A 13,758-nucleotide genomic window follows, 5' to 3' on the forward strand; every position below is an offset into this window, starting at 1 on the left:
ACCCCAGAGCTCACAAATCTAATCTCCTATCACACAGTGTATCACTACTCCATCATCCCTGACCCCAGAGCTCACAATCTAATCCCCTATCACACTGTGTATCCACTACTCCCATCATCCCTGACCCCAGAGCTCACAATCTAATCTCCTATCACACAGTGTATCACTACTCCCATCATCCCTGACCCCAGGAGCTCACAATCTAATCTCCTATCACACAGTGTATCACTACTCCCATCATCCCTGACCCAGAGCTCACAATCTAATCTCCTATCACACAGTGTATCACTACTCCCATCATCCCTGACCCCAGAGCTCACAATCTAATCTCCTATCACACAATGTATCACTACTCCCATCAGCCCTGACCCCAGAGCTCACAATCTAATCTCCTATCACACAATGTATCACTACTCCCATCATCCCTGACCCCAGAGCTCACAATCTAATCCCCCTATCACACTGTGTATCACTACTCCCATCATCCCTGACCCCAGAGGCTCACAATCTAATCTCCTATCACACAGTGGTATCACTAGCTCCCATCATCCCTGACCCCAGAGCTCACAATCTAATCTCCCTATCACACAGTGTATCACTACTCCCATCATCCCTGACTCCAGAGCTCACAATCTAATCCCTATCACACAGTGTTCACTACTCCCATCATCCCTGACCCAGAGCTCACAATCTAATCTCCTATCACACAATGTATCACTACTCCCATCATCCCCTGACCCAGAGCTCACAATCTAATCTCCTATCACACAAGGTATCACTACTCCCATCATCCCTGACCCCAGAGCTCACAATCTAATCTCCTATCACACACTGTATCACTACTCCCATCATCCTGACCCCAGAGCTCACAATCTAATCTCCTATCACACAGTGTATCACTACTCCCATCATCCCTGACCCCAGAGCTCACAATCCTAATCTCCTATCAACACAATGTATCACTACTCCCATCATCTCTGACCCCAGAGCTCACAATCTAATCTCCTATCACACAATGTAGCACTAGTCCCATCATCCCTGAACCCCAGAGCCTCACAATCTAATCTCCTATCACACACTGTATCACTACTCCCATCATCCCTGACCCCAGAGCTCACAATCTAATCTCCTATCACACAATGTATCACTACTCCCATCATCCCTGCCCGGAGCTCACAATCTAACTCCCTATCCACAATGTATCACTACTCCCATCATCCCTGACCCCAGAGCTCACAATCTAATCTCCTATCACACAATGTATCACTACTCCCATCATCACTGACCCCAGAACTCACAATCTAATCTCCTATCACACAATGATCACTACTCCATCATCCCTGACCCCAGAGCTCACAATCTAACTCCTATCACACAGTGTATCACTACTCCCATCATCCTGACCCCAGAGCTCACAATCTATCCCCTATCACACAATGTATCACTACTCCCATCATCACTGACCCGAACTCACAATCTAATCTCCTATCACACAATGTATCACTACTCCCATCATCCCTGACCCCAGAGCTCACAATCTAATCTCCTATCACCCAGTGTATCACTACTCCCATCATCCCTGCCCCCAGAGCTCACAATCTAATCTCCTATCACACAGTGGTATCACTACTCCCATCATCCTGACCCAGAGCTCACAATCTAATCTCCTATCACACAGTGTATCACTACTCCCATCATCCCTGACCCAGAGCTCACAATCTAATCTCCTATCACACTGTGTATCACTACTCCCATCATCCCTGACCCAGAGCTCACAATCTAATCTCCTATCACACAATGTATCACTACTCCCATCATCCCTGACCCCAGAGCTCACAATCTAATCTCCTATCACACAGTGTATCACTACTCCCATCATCCCTGACCCCGAGCTCACAATCTAATCTCCTATCACACAGTGTATCACTACTCCCATCATCCCTGACCCCAGAGCTCACAATCTAATCTCCTATCACACTGTGTATCACTAACTCCCATCATCCCTGACCCCAGAGCTCACAATCTAATCTCCTATCACACAATGTATCACTACTCCCATCATCCCTGACCCCAGAGCTCACAATCTAATCCTCCTATCACACATTGTATCACTACTCCCATCATCCCTGACCCCAGAGCTCACAATCTAATCTCCTATCACACAAGTATCACTACTCCCATCATCCCTGACCCCGGAGCTCACATCTAATCTCCTATCACACATGTATCACTACTCCCATCATCCCTGACCCAGAGCTCACAATCTAATCTCCTATCACACAGGTGATCACTACTCCCATCATCCCTGACCCCAGAGCTCACAATCTAATCTCCTATCACACAATGTATCACTACTCCCATCATCCCTGACCCCAGAGCTCACAATCTAATCTCCTATCACACAATGGTATCACTACTCCCATCATCCCTGACCCCAGAGCTCACAATCTAATCTCCTATCACACAGTGTATCACTACTCCCATCATCCCTGACCCCAGAGCTCACAATCTAATCTCCTATCACACAGTGTATCACTAACTCCCATCATCCCTGACCCCAGAGCTCACAATCTAATCTCCTATTCACACAGTGTATCACTACTCCCATCATCCCTGACCCCAGAGCTCACAATCTAATCTCCTATCACACAATGTATCACTACTCCCATCATCCCTGACCCCAGAGCTCACAATCTAATCTCCTATCACACAGTGTATCACTACTCCCATCATCCCTGACCCCGGAGCTCACAATCTAATCTCCTATCACACAGTGTATCACTACTCCCATCATCCCTGACCCCAGAGCTCACAATCTAATCCCCTATCACACAGTGTATCACTACTCCCATCATCCCTGAACCCCAGAGCTCACAATCTAATCTCCTATCACACAGTGTATCACTACTCCCATCATCCCTGACCCCAGAGCTCACAATCTAATCTCCTATCACACAGTGTATCACTACTCCCATCATCACTGACCCCAGAGCTCACAATCTAATCTCTATCACACAATGTATCACTACTCCCATCATCCCTGACCCCAGAGCTCACAATCTAATCTCCTATCACACAGTGTATCACTACTCCCATCATCCCTGACCCCAGAGCTCACAATCTAATCTCCTATCACACATGTATCACTACTCCCATCATCCCTGACCCCAGAGTCACAATCTAATCTCCTATCACACAATGTATCACTACTCCCATCATCCCTGACCCCAGAGCTCACAATCTAATCTCCTATCACACAGTGTATCACTACTCCCATCATCCTGACCCCGGAGCTCACAATCTAATCTCCTATCACACAGTGTATCACTACTCCCATCATCCCTGACCCCAGAGCTCACAATCTAATCTCCTATCACACAATGTATCACTACTCCCATCATCCCTGACCCCAGAGCTCACAATCTAATCTCCTATCACACAATGTATCACTACTCCCATCATCCCTGACCCCAGAGCTCACATCTTATCTCCTATCACACAGTGTATCACTACTCCCATCATCCCTGACCCCAGAGCTCACAATCTAATCTCCTATCACACAATGTATCACTACTCCCATCATCCCTGACCCCAGAGCTCACAATCTAATCTCCTATCACACAGTGTATCACTACTCCCATCATCCCTGACCCCAGAGCTCACAATCTAATCTCCTATCACACAATGTATCACTACTCCCATCATCCCTGACCCCAGAGCTCACAATCTAATCTCCTATCACACAATGTATCACTACTCCCATCATCCCTGACCCCAGAGCTCACAATCTAATCTCCTATCACACAGTGTATCACTACTCCCATCATCCCTGACCCGGAGCTCACAATCTAATCTCCTATCACACAGTGTATCACTACTCCCATCATCCCTGACCCCAGAGCTCACAATCTAATCCCCTATCACACAGTGTATCACTACTCCCATCATCCCTGACCCCAGAGCTCACAATCTAATCTCCTATCACACAATGTATCACTACTCCCATCATCTCTGACCCCAGAGCTCACAATCTAATCTCCTATCACACAATGTATCACTACTCCCATCATCCCTGACCCCAGAGCTCACAATCTAATCTCCTATCACACACTGTATCACTACTCCCATCATCCCTGACCCCAGAGCTCACAATCTAATCTCCTATCACACAGTGTATCACTACTCCCATCATCCCTGACCCCAGAGCTCACAATCTAATCTCCTATCACACAATGTATCACTACTCCCATCATCCCTGACCCAGAGCTCACAATCTAATCTCCTATCACACAATGTATCACTACTCCCATCATCCCTGACCCCAGGACTCACAATCTAATCTCCTATCACACAATGTATCACTACTCCCATCATCCCTGACCCCAGAGCTCACAATCTAATCTCCTATCACACAATGTATCACTACTCCCATCATCCCTGACCCCAGAGCTCACAATCTAATCTCCTATCACACAATGTATCACTACTCCCATCATCACTGACCCCAGAAGCTCACAATCTAATCTCCTATCACACAATGTATCACTACTCCCATCATCCCTGACCCCAGAGCTCACAATCTAATCTCCTATCACACAATGTATCACTACTCCCATCATCCCTGACCCCAGAGCTCACAATCTAATCTCCTATCACACAGTGTATCACTACTCCCATCATCCCTGACCCCAGAGCTCACAATCTAATCTCCTATCACACAGTGTATCACTACTCCCATCATCCCTGACCCCAGAGCTCACAATCTAATCTCCTATCACACAGTGTATCACTACTCCCATCATCCCTGACCCCAGAGCTCACAATCTAATCTCCTATCACACAGTGTATCACTACTCCCATCATCCCTGACCCCGGAGCTCACAATCTAATCTCCTATCACACAGTGTATCACTACTCCCATCATCCCTGACCCCAGGAGCTCACAATCTAATCTCCTATCACACAGTGTATCACTACTCCCATCATCCCTGACCCCAGAGCTCACAATCTAATCTCCTATCACACTGTGTATCACTACTCCCATCATCCCTGACCCCAGAGCTCACAATCTAATCTCCTATCACACAATGTATCACTACTCCCATCATCCCTGACCCCAGAGCTCACAATCTAATCTCCTATCACACAGTGTATCACTACTCCCATCATCCCTGACCCCGGAGCTCACAATCTAATCTCCTATCACACAGTGTATCACTACTCCCATCATCCCTGACCCCGGAGCTCACAATCTAATCTCCTATCACACTGTGTATCACTAACTCCCATCATCCCTGACCCAAGAGCTCACAATCTAATCTCCTATCACACATGTATCACTACTCCCATCATCCCTGACCCCAGAGCTCACAATCTAATCTCCTATCCACAATGTATCACTACTCCCATCATCCCTGACCCCAGAGCTCACAATCTAATCTCCTATCACACAATGTATCACTACTCCCATCATCCCTGACCCCAGAGCTCACAATCTAATCTCCTATCACACAATGTATCACTACTCCCATCATCCCTGACCCCAGAGCTCACAATCTAATCTCCTATCACACAGTGTATCACTACTCCCATCATCCCTGACCCCGAGCTCACAATCTAATCTCCTATCACACAGTGTATCACTACTCCCATCATCCCTGACCCCAGAGCTCACAATCTAATCTCCTATCACACAATGTATCACTACTCCCATCATCCCTGACCCAGAGCTCACAATCTAATCTCCTATCACACAGTGTATCACTACTCCCATCATCCCTGACCCCAGAGCTCACAATCTAATCTCCTATCACACAGTGTATCACTACTCCCATCATCCCTGACCCCAGAGCTCACAATCTAATCTCCTATCACACAGTGTTTCACTACTCCCATCATCCCTGACCCCAGAGCTCACAATCTAATCTCCTATCACACAATGTATCACTACTCCCATCATCCCTGACCCCAGAGCTCACAATCTAATCTCCTATCACACAGTGTATCACTACTCCCATCATCCCTGACCCCGGAGCTCACAATCTAATCTCCTATCACACAATGTATCACTACTCCCATCATCCCTGACCCCAGAGCTCACAATCTAATCTCCTATCACACAGTGTATCACTACTCCCATCATCACTGACCCCAGAGCTCACAATCTAATCTCCTATCACACAATGTATCACTACTCCCATCATCCCTGACCCCAGAGCTCACAATCTAATCTCCTATCACACAATGTATCACTACTCCCATCATCCCTGACCCCAGAGCTCACAATCTAATCTCCTATCACACAATGTATCACTACTCCCATCATCCCTGACCCCGAGCTCACAATCTAATCTCCTATCACACAGTGTATCACTACTCCCATCATCCCTGACCCCAGAGCTCACAATCTAATCTCCTATCACACAGTGTATCACTACTCCCATCATCCCTGACCCAGAGCTCACAATCTAATCTCCTATCACACAGTGTATCACTACTCCCATCATCCCTGACCCCAGAGCTCACAATCTAATCTCCTATCACACAATGTATCACTACTCCCATCATCCCTGACCCAGAGCTCACAATCTAATCTCCTATCACACAATGTATCACTACTCCCATCATCCCTGACCCCAGAGCTCACAATCTAATCTCCTATCACACAGTGTATCACTACTCCCATCATCCCTGACCCAGAGCTCACAATCTAATCTCCTATCACACCAGTGTATCACTACTCCCATCATCCCTGACCCCAGAGCTCACAATCTAATCTCCTATCACACAATGTATCACTACTCCCATCATCCCTGACCCCAGAGCTCACAATCTAATCTCCTATCACACAATGTATCACTACTCCCATCATCACTGACCCCGGAACTCACAATCTAATCTCCTATCACACAATGTATCACTACTCCCATCATCCCTGACCCCGGGGCTCACAATCTAATCTCCTATCACACAGTGTATCACTACTCCCATCATCCCTGACCCCAGAGCTCACAATCTAATCTCCCTATCACACAATGTATCACTACTCCCATCATCACTGACCCCGGAACTCACAATCTAATCTCCTATCACACATGTATCACTACTCCCATCATCCCTGACCCCAGAGCTCACAATCTAATCTCCTATCACACTTGTGTATCACTACTCCCATCATCCCTGACCCCAGAGCTCACAATCTAATCTCCTATCACACAAGTGTATCACTACTCCCATCATCCCTGACCCCAGAGCTCACAATCTAATCTCCTATCACACAGTGTATCACTACTCCCATCATCCCTGACCCCGGAGCTCACAATCTAATCTCCTATCACACAGTGTATCACTACTCCCATCATCCCTGACCCCAGAGCTCACAATCTAATCTCCTATCACACAGTGTATCACTACTCCCATCATCCCTGACCCCAGAGCTCACAATCTAATCTCCTATCACACAGTGTATCACTACTCCCATCATCCCTGACCCCAGAGCTCACAATCTAATCTCCTATCACACAATGTATCACTACTCCCATCATCCCTGACCCCAGAGCTCACAATCTAATCTCCTATCACACAATGTATCACTACTCCCATCATCCCTGACCCCGGAGCTCACAATCTAATCTCCTATCACACATGTATCACTACTCCCATCATCCCTGACCCCAGAGCTCACAATCTAATCTCCTATCACACAGTGTATCACTACTCCCATCATCCCTGACCCCGGAGCTCACAATCTAATCTCCTATCACACAATGTATCACTACTCCCATCATCCCTGACCCCAGAGCTCACAATCTAATCTCCTATCACACAGTGTATCACTACTCCCATCATCCCTGACCCCAGAGCTCACAATCTAATCTCCTATCACACAATGTATCACTACTCCCATCATCCCTGACCCCAGAGCTCACAATCTAATCTCCTATCACACAGTGTATCACTACTCCCATCATCCCTGACCCCAGAGCTCACAATCTAATCTCCTATCACACAGTGTATCACTACTCCCATCATCCCTGACCCCTGGAGCTCACAATCTAATCTCCTATCACACAATGTATCACTACTCCCATCATCCCTGACCCCAGAGCTCACAATCTAATCTCCTATCACACAGTGTATCACTACTCCCATCATCCCTGACCCCAGAGCTCACAATCTAATCTCCTATCACACAGTGTATCACTACTCCCATCATCCCTGACCCCAGAGCTCACAATCTAATCTCCTATCACACAATGTATCACTACTCCCATCATCCCTGACCCCGGAGCTCACAATCTAATCTCCTATCACACAGTGTATCACTACTCCCATCATCCCTGACCCCAGAGCTCACAATCTAATCTCCTATCACACAGTGTATCACTACTCCCATCATCCCTGACCCCGGAGCTCACAATCTAATCTCCTATCACACAGTGTATCACTACTCCCATCATCCCTGACCCCAGAGCTCACAATCTAATCTCCTATCACACAGTGTATCACTACTCCCATCATCCCTGACCCCAGAGCTCACAATCTAATCTCCTATCACACAATGTATCACTACTCCCATCATCCCTGACCCCAGAGCTCACAATCTAATCTCCTATCACACAATGTATCACTACTCCCATCATCCCTGACCCCAGAGCTCACAATCTAATCCCCTATCACACTGTGTATCACTACTCCCATCATCCCTGACCCCAGAGCTCACAATCTAATCTCCTATCACACAATGTATCACTACTCCCATCATCCCTGACCCCAGAGCTCACAATCTAATCTCCTATCACACAGTGTATCACTACTCCCATCATCCCTGACCCCAGAGCTCACAATCTAATCTCCTATCACACAATGTATCACTACTCCCATCATCCCTGACCCCAGAGCTCACAATCTAATCTCCTATCACACAATGTATCACTACTCCCATCATCCCTGACCCCAGAGCTCACAATCTAATCTCCTATCACACAGTGTATCACTACTCCCATCATCCCTGACCCCGAGCTCACAATCTAATCTCCTATCACACAGTGTATCACTACTCCCATCATCCCTGACCCCAGAGCTCACAATCTAATCCCCTATCACACAGTGTATCACTACTCCCATCATCCCTGACCCCAGAGCTCACAATCTAATCTCCTATCACACAATGTATCACTACTCCCATCATCTCTGACCCCAGAGCTCACAATCTAATCTCCTATCACACAATGTATCACTACTCCCATCATCCCTGACCCCAGAGCTCACAATCTAATCTCCTATCACACACTGTATCACTACTCCCATCATCCCTGACCCCAGAGCTCACAATCTAATCTCCTATCACACAGTGTATCACTACTCCCATCATCCCTGACCCGGAGCTCACAATCTAATCTCCTATCACACAATGTATCACTACTCCCATCATCCCTGACCCCAGAGCTCACAATCTAATCCCCTATCACACAATGTATCACTACTCCCATCATCACTGACCCCGGAATTCACAATCTAATCTCCTATCACACAATGTATCACTACTCCCATCATCCCTGACCCCAGAGCTCACAATCTAATCTCCTATCACACAATGTATCACTACTCCCATCATCCCTGACCCCAGAGCTCACAATCTAATCCCCTATCACACAATGTATCACTACTCCCATCATCACTGACCCCGGAACTCACAATCTAATCTCCTATCACACAATGTATCACTACTCCCATCATCCCTGACCCCAGAGCTCACAATCTAATCTCCTATCACACAATGTATCACTACTCCCATCATCCCTGACCCCAGAGCTCACAATCTAATCTCCTATCACACAGTGTATCACTACTCCCATCATCCCTGACCCCAGAGCTCACAATCTAATCTCCTATCACACAGTGTATCACTACTCCCATCATCCCTGACCCCGAGCTCACAATCTAATCTCCTATCACACAGTGTATCACTACTCCCATCATCCCTGACCCCAGAGCTCACAATCTAATCTCCTATCACACAGTGTATCACTACTCCCATCATCCCTGACCCCGAGCTCACAATCTAATCTCCTATCACACAGTGTATCACTACTCCCATCATCCCTGACCCCGGAGCTCACAATCTAATCTCCTATCACACAGTGTATCACTACTCCCATCATCCCTGACCCCAGAGCTCACAATCTAATCCCTATCACACTGTGTATCACTACTCCCATCATCCCTGACCCCAGAGCTCACAATCTAATCTCCTATCACACAATGTATCACTACTCCCATCATCCCTTGACCCCAGAGCTCACAATCTAATCTCCTATCACACAGTGTATCACTACTCCCATCATCCCTGACCCCGGAGCTCACAATCTAATCTCCTATCACACAGTGTATCACTACTCCAATCATCCCTGACCCCGGAGCTCACAATCTAATCTCCTATCACACTGTGTATCATAACTCCATCATCCCTGACCCAAGAGCTCACAATCTAATCTCCTATCACACAATGTATCACTACTCCCATCATCCCTGACCCCAGAGCTCACAATCTAATCTCCTATCACACAATGTATCACTACTCCCATCATCCCTGACCCCAGAGCTCACAATCTAATCTCCTATCACACAATGTATCACTACTCCCATCATCCCTGACCCCAGAGCTCACAATCTAATCTCCTATCACACAATGTATCACTACTCCCATCATCCCTGACCCCAGAGCTCACAATCTAATCTCCTATCACACAGTGTATCACTACTCCCATCATCCCTGACCCCGGAGCTCAGAATCTAATCTCCTATCACACAGTGTATCACTACTCTCATCATCCCTGACCCCAGAGCTCACAATCTAATCTCCTATCACACAATGTATCACTACTCCCATCATCCCTGACCCCAGAGCTCACAATCTAATCTCCTATCACACAGTGTATCACTACTCCCATCATCCCTGACCCCGGAGCTCACAATCTAATCTCCTATCACACAGTGTATCACTACTCCCGTCATCCCTGACCCCAGAGCTCACAATCTAATCCCCTATCACACAGTGTTTCACTACTCCCATCATCCCTGACCCCAGAGCTCACAATCTAATCTCCTATCACACAATGTATCACTACTCCCATCATCCCTGACCCCAGAGCTCACAATCTAATCTCCTATCACACAGTGTATCACTACTCCCATCATCCCTGACCCCGGAGCTCACAATCTAATCTCCTATCACACAGTGTATCACTACTCCCATCATCCCTGACCCCGGAGCTCACAATCTAATCTCCTATCACACTGTGTATCACTAATCCCATCATCCCTGACCCCAGAGCTCACAATCTAATCTCCTATCACACAGTGTATCACTACTCCCATCATCACTGACCCCGGAACTCACAATCTAATCTCCTATCACACAATGTATCACTACTCCCATCATCCCTGACCCCAGAGCTCACAATCTAATCTCCTATCACACAGTGTATCACTACTCCCATCATCACTGACCCCAGAGCTCACAATTTAATCTCCTATCACACAATGTATCACTACTCCCATCATCCCTGACCCCAGAGCTCACAATCTAATCTCCTATCACACAATGTATCACTACTCCCATCATCACTGACCCCGGAACTCACAATCTAATCTCCTATCACACAATGTATCACTACTCCCATCATCCCTGACCCCGAGCTCACAATCTAATCTCCTATCACACAGTGTATCACTACTATCATCATCCCTGACCCCAGAGCTCACAATCTAATCTCCTATCACACAGTGTATCACTACTCCCATCATCCCTGACCCCAGAGCTCACAATCTAATCTCCTATCACACAGTGTATCACTACTCCCATCATCCCTGACCCCAGAGCTCACAATCTAATCCCCTATCACACACTGTATCACTACTCCCATCATCCCTGACCCCAGAGCTCACAATCTAATCTCTTATCAAACAATGTATCACTACTCCCATCATCCCTGACCCCGGAGCTCACAATCTAATCTCCTATCACACACTGTATCACTACTCCCATCATCCCTGACCCCAGAGCTCACAATCTAATCTCCTATCACACAATGTATCACTACTCCCATCATCCCTGACCCCGGAGCTCACAATCTAATCTCCTATCACACAGTGTATCACTACTCCATCATCCCTGACCCCAGAGCTCACAATCTAATCTCCTATCACACAGTGTATCACTACTCCCATCATCCCTGACCCCAGAGCTCACAATCTAATCTCCTATCACACAATGTATCACTACTCCCATCATCCCTGACCCCAGAGCTCACAATCTAATCTCCTATCACACAATGTATCACTATTCCCATCATCCCTGACCCCAGAGCTCACAATCTAATCTCCTATCACACAATGTATCACTACTCCCATCATCCCTGACCCCAGAGCTCACAATCTAATCTCCTATCACACAATGTATCACTACTCCCATCATCCCTGACCCCGGAGCTCACAATCTAATCTCCTATCACACAATGTATCACTACTCCCATCATCCCTGACCCCGGAGCTCACAATCTAATCTCCTATCACACACTGTATCACTACTCCCATTATCCCTGACCCCAGAGCTCACAATCTAATCTCCTATCACACAATGTATCACTACTCCCATCATCCCTGACCCCAGAGCTCACAATCTAATCTCCTATCACACCATGTATCACTACTCCCATCATCCCTGACCCCGGAGCTCACAATCTAATCTCCTATCACACAATGTATCACTACTCCCATCATCCCTGACCCCAGAGCTCACAATCTAATCTCCTATTACACAGTGTATCACTACTCCCATCATCTCTGACCTCAGAGCTCACAATCTAATCTCCTATCACACAGTGTATCACTACTCCCATCATCACTGACCCCGGAGCTCACAATCTAATCTCCTATCACACAATGTATCACTACTCCCATCATCCCTGACCCGGAGCTCACAATCTAATCTCCTATCACACAGTGTATCACTACTCCCATCATCCCTGACCCCAGCGCTCACAATCTAATCTCCTATCACACAGTGTATCACTACTCCCATCATCCCTGACCGCAGAGCTCACAATCTAATCTCCTATCACACAATGTATCACTACTCCCATCATCCCTGACCCCGGAGCTCACAATCTAATCTCCTATCACACAATGTATCACTACTCCCATCATCCCTGACCCCGGAGCTCACAATCTAATCTCCTATCACAAAGTGTATCACTACTCCCATCATCCCTGACCCCAGCGCTCACAATCTAATCTCCTATCACACAGTGTATCACTACTCCCATCATCCCTGACCGCAGAGCTCACAATCTAATCTCCTATCACACAATGTATCACTACTCCCATCATCCCTGACCCCGGAGCTCACAATCTAATCTCCTATCACACAATGTATCACTACTCCCATCATCCCTGACCCCGGAGCTCACAATCTAATCTCCTATCACACAGTGTATCACTACTCCCATCAGCCCTGACCCCAGCGCTCACAATCTAATCTCCTATCACACAGTGTATCACTACTCCCATCATCCCTGACCCCAGAGCTCACAATCTAATCTCCTATCACACAGTGTATCACTACTCCCATCATCCCTGACCCCGGAGCTCACAATCTAATCTCCTATCACACAGTGTATCACTACTCCCATCATCCCTGACCCCAGAGCTCACAATCTAATCTCCTATCACACAGTGTATCACTACTCCCATCAT

Source organism: Phyllobates terribilis, unplaced genomic scaffold (genome assembly GCF_046119375.1).
Source record: "Phyllobates terribilis strain yellow unplaced genomic scaffold, ASM4611937v1 Scaffold_6__1_contigs__length_29720123, whole genome shotgun sequence".
Lineage (NCBI taxonomy): Eukaryota > Metazoa > Chordata > Amphibia > Anura > Dendrobatidae > Phyllobates > Phyllobates terribilis.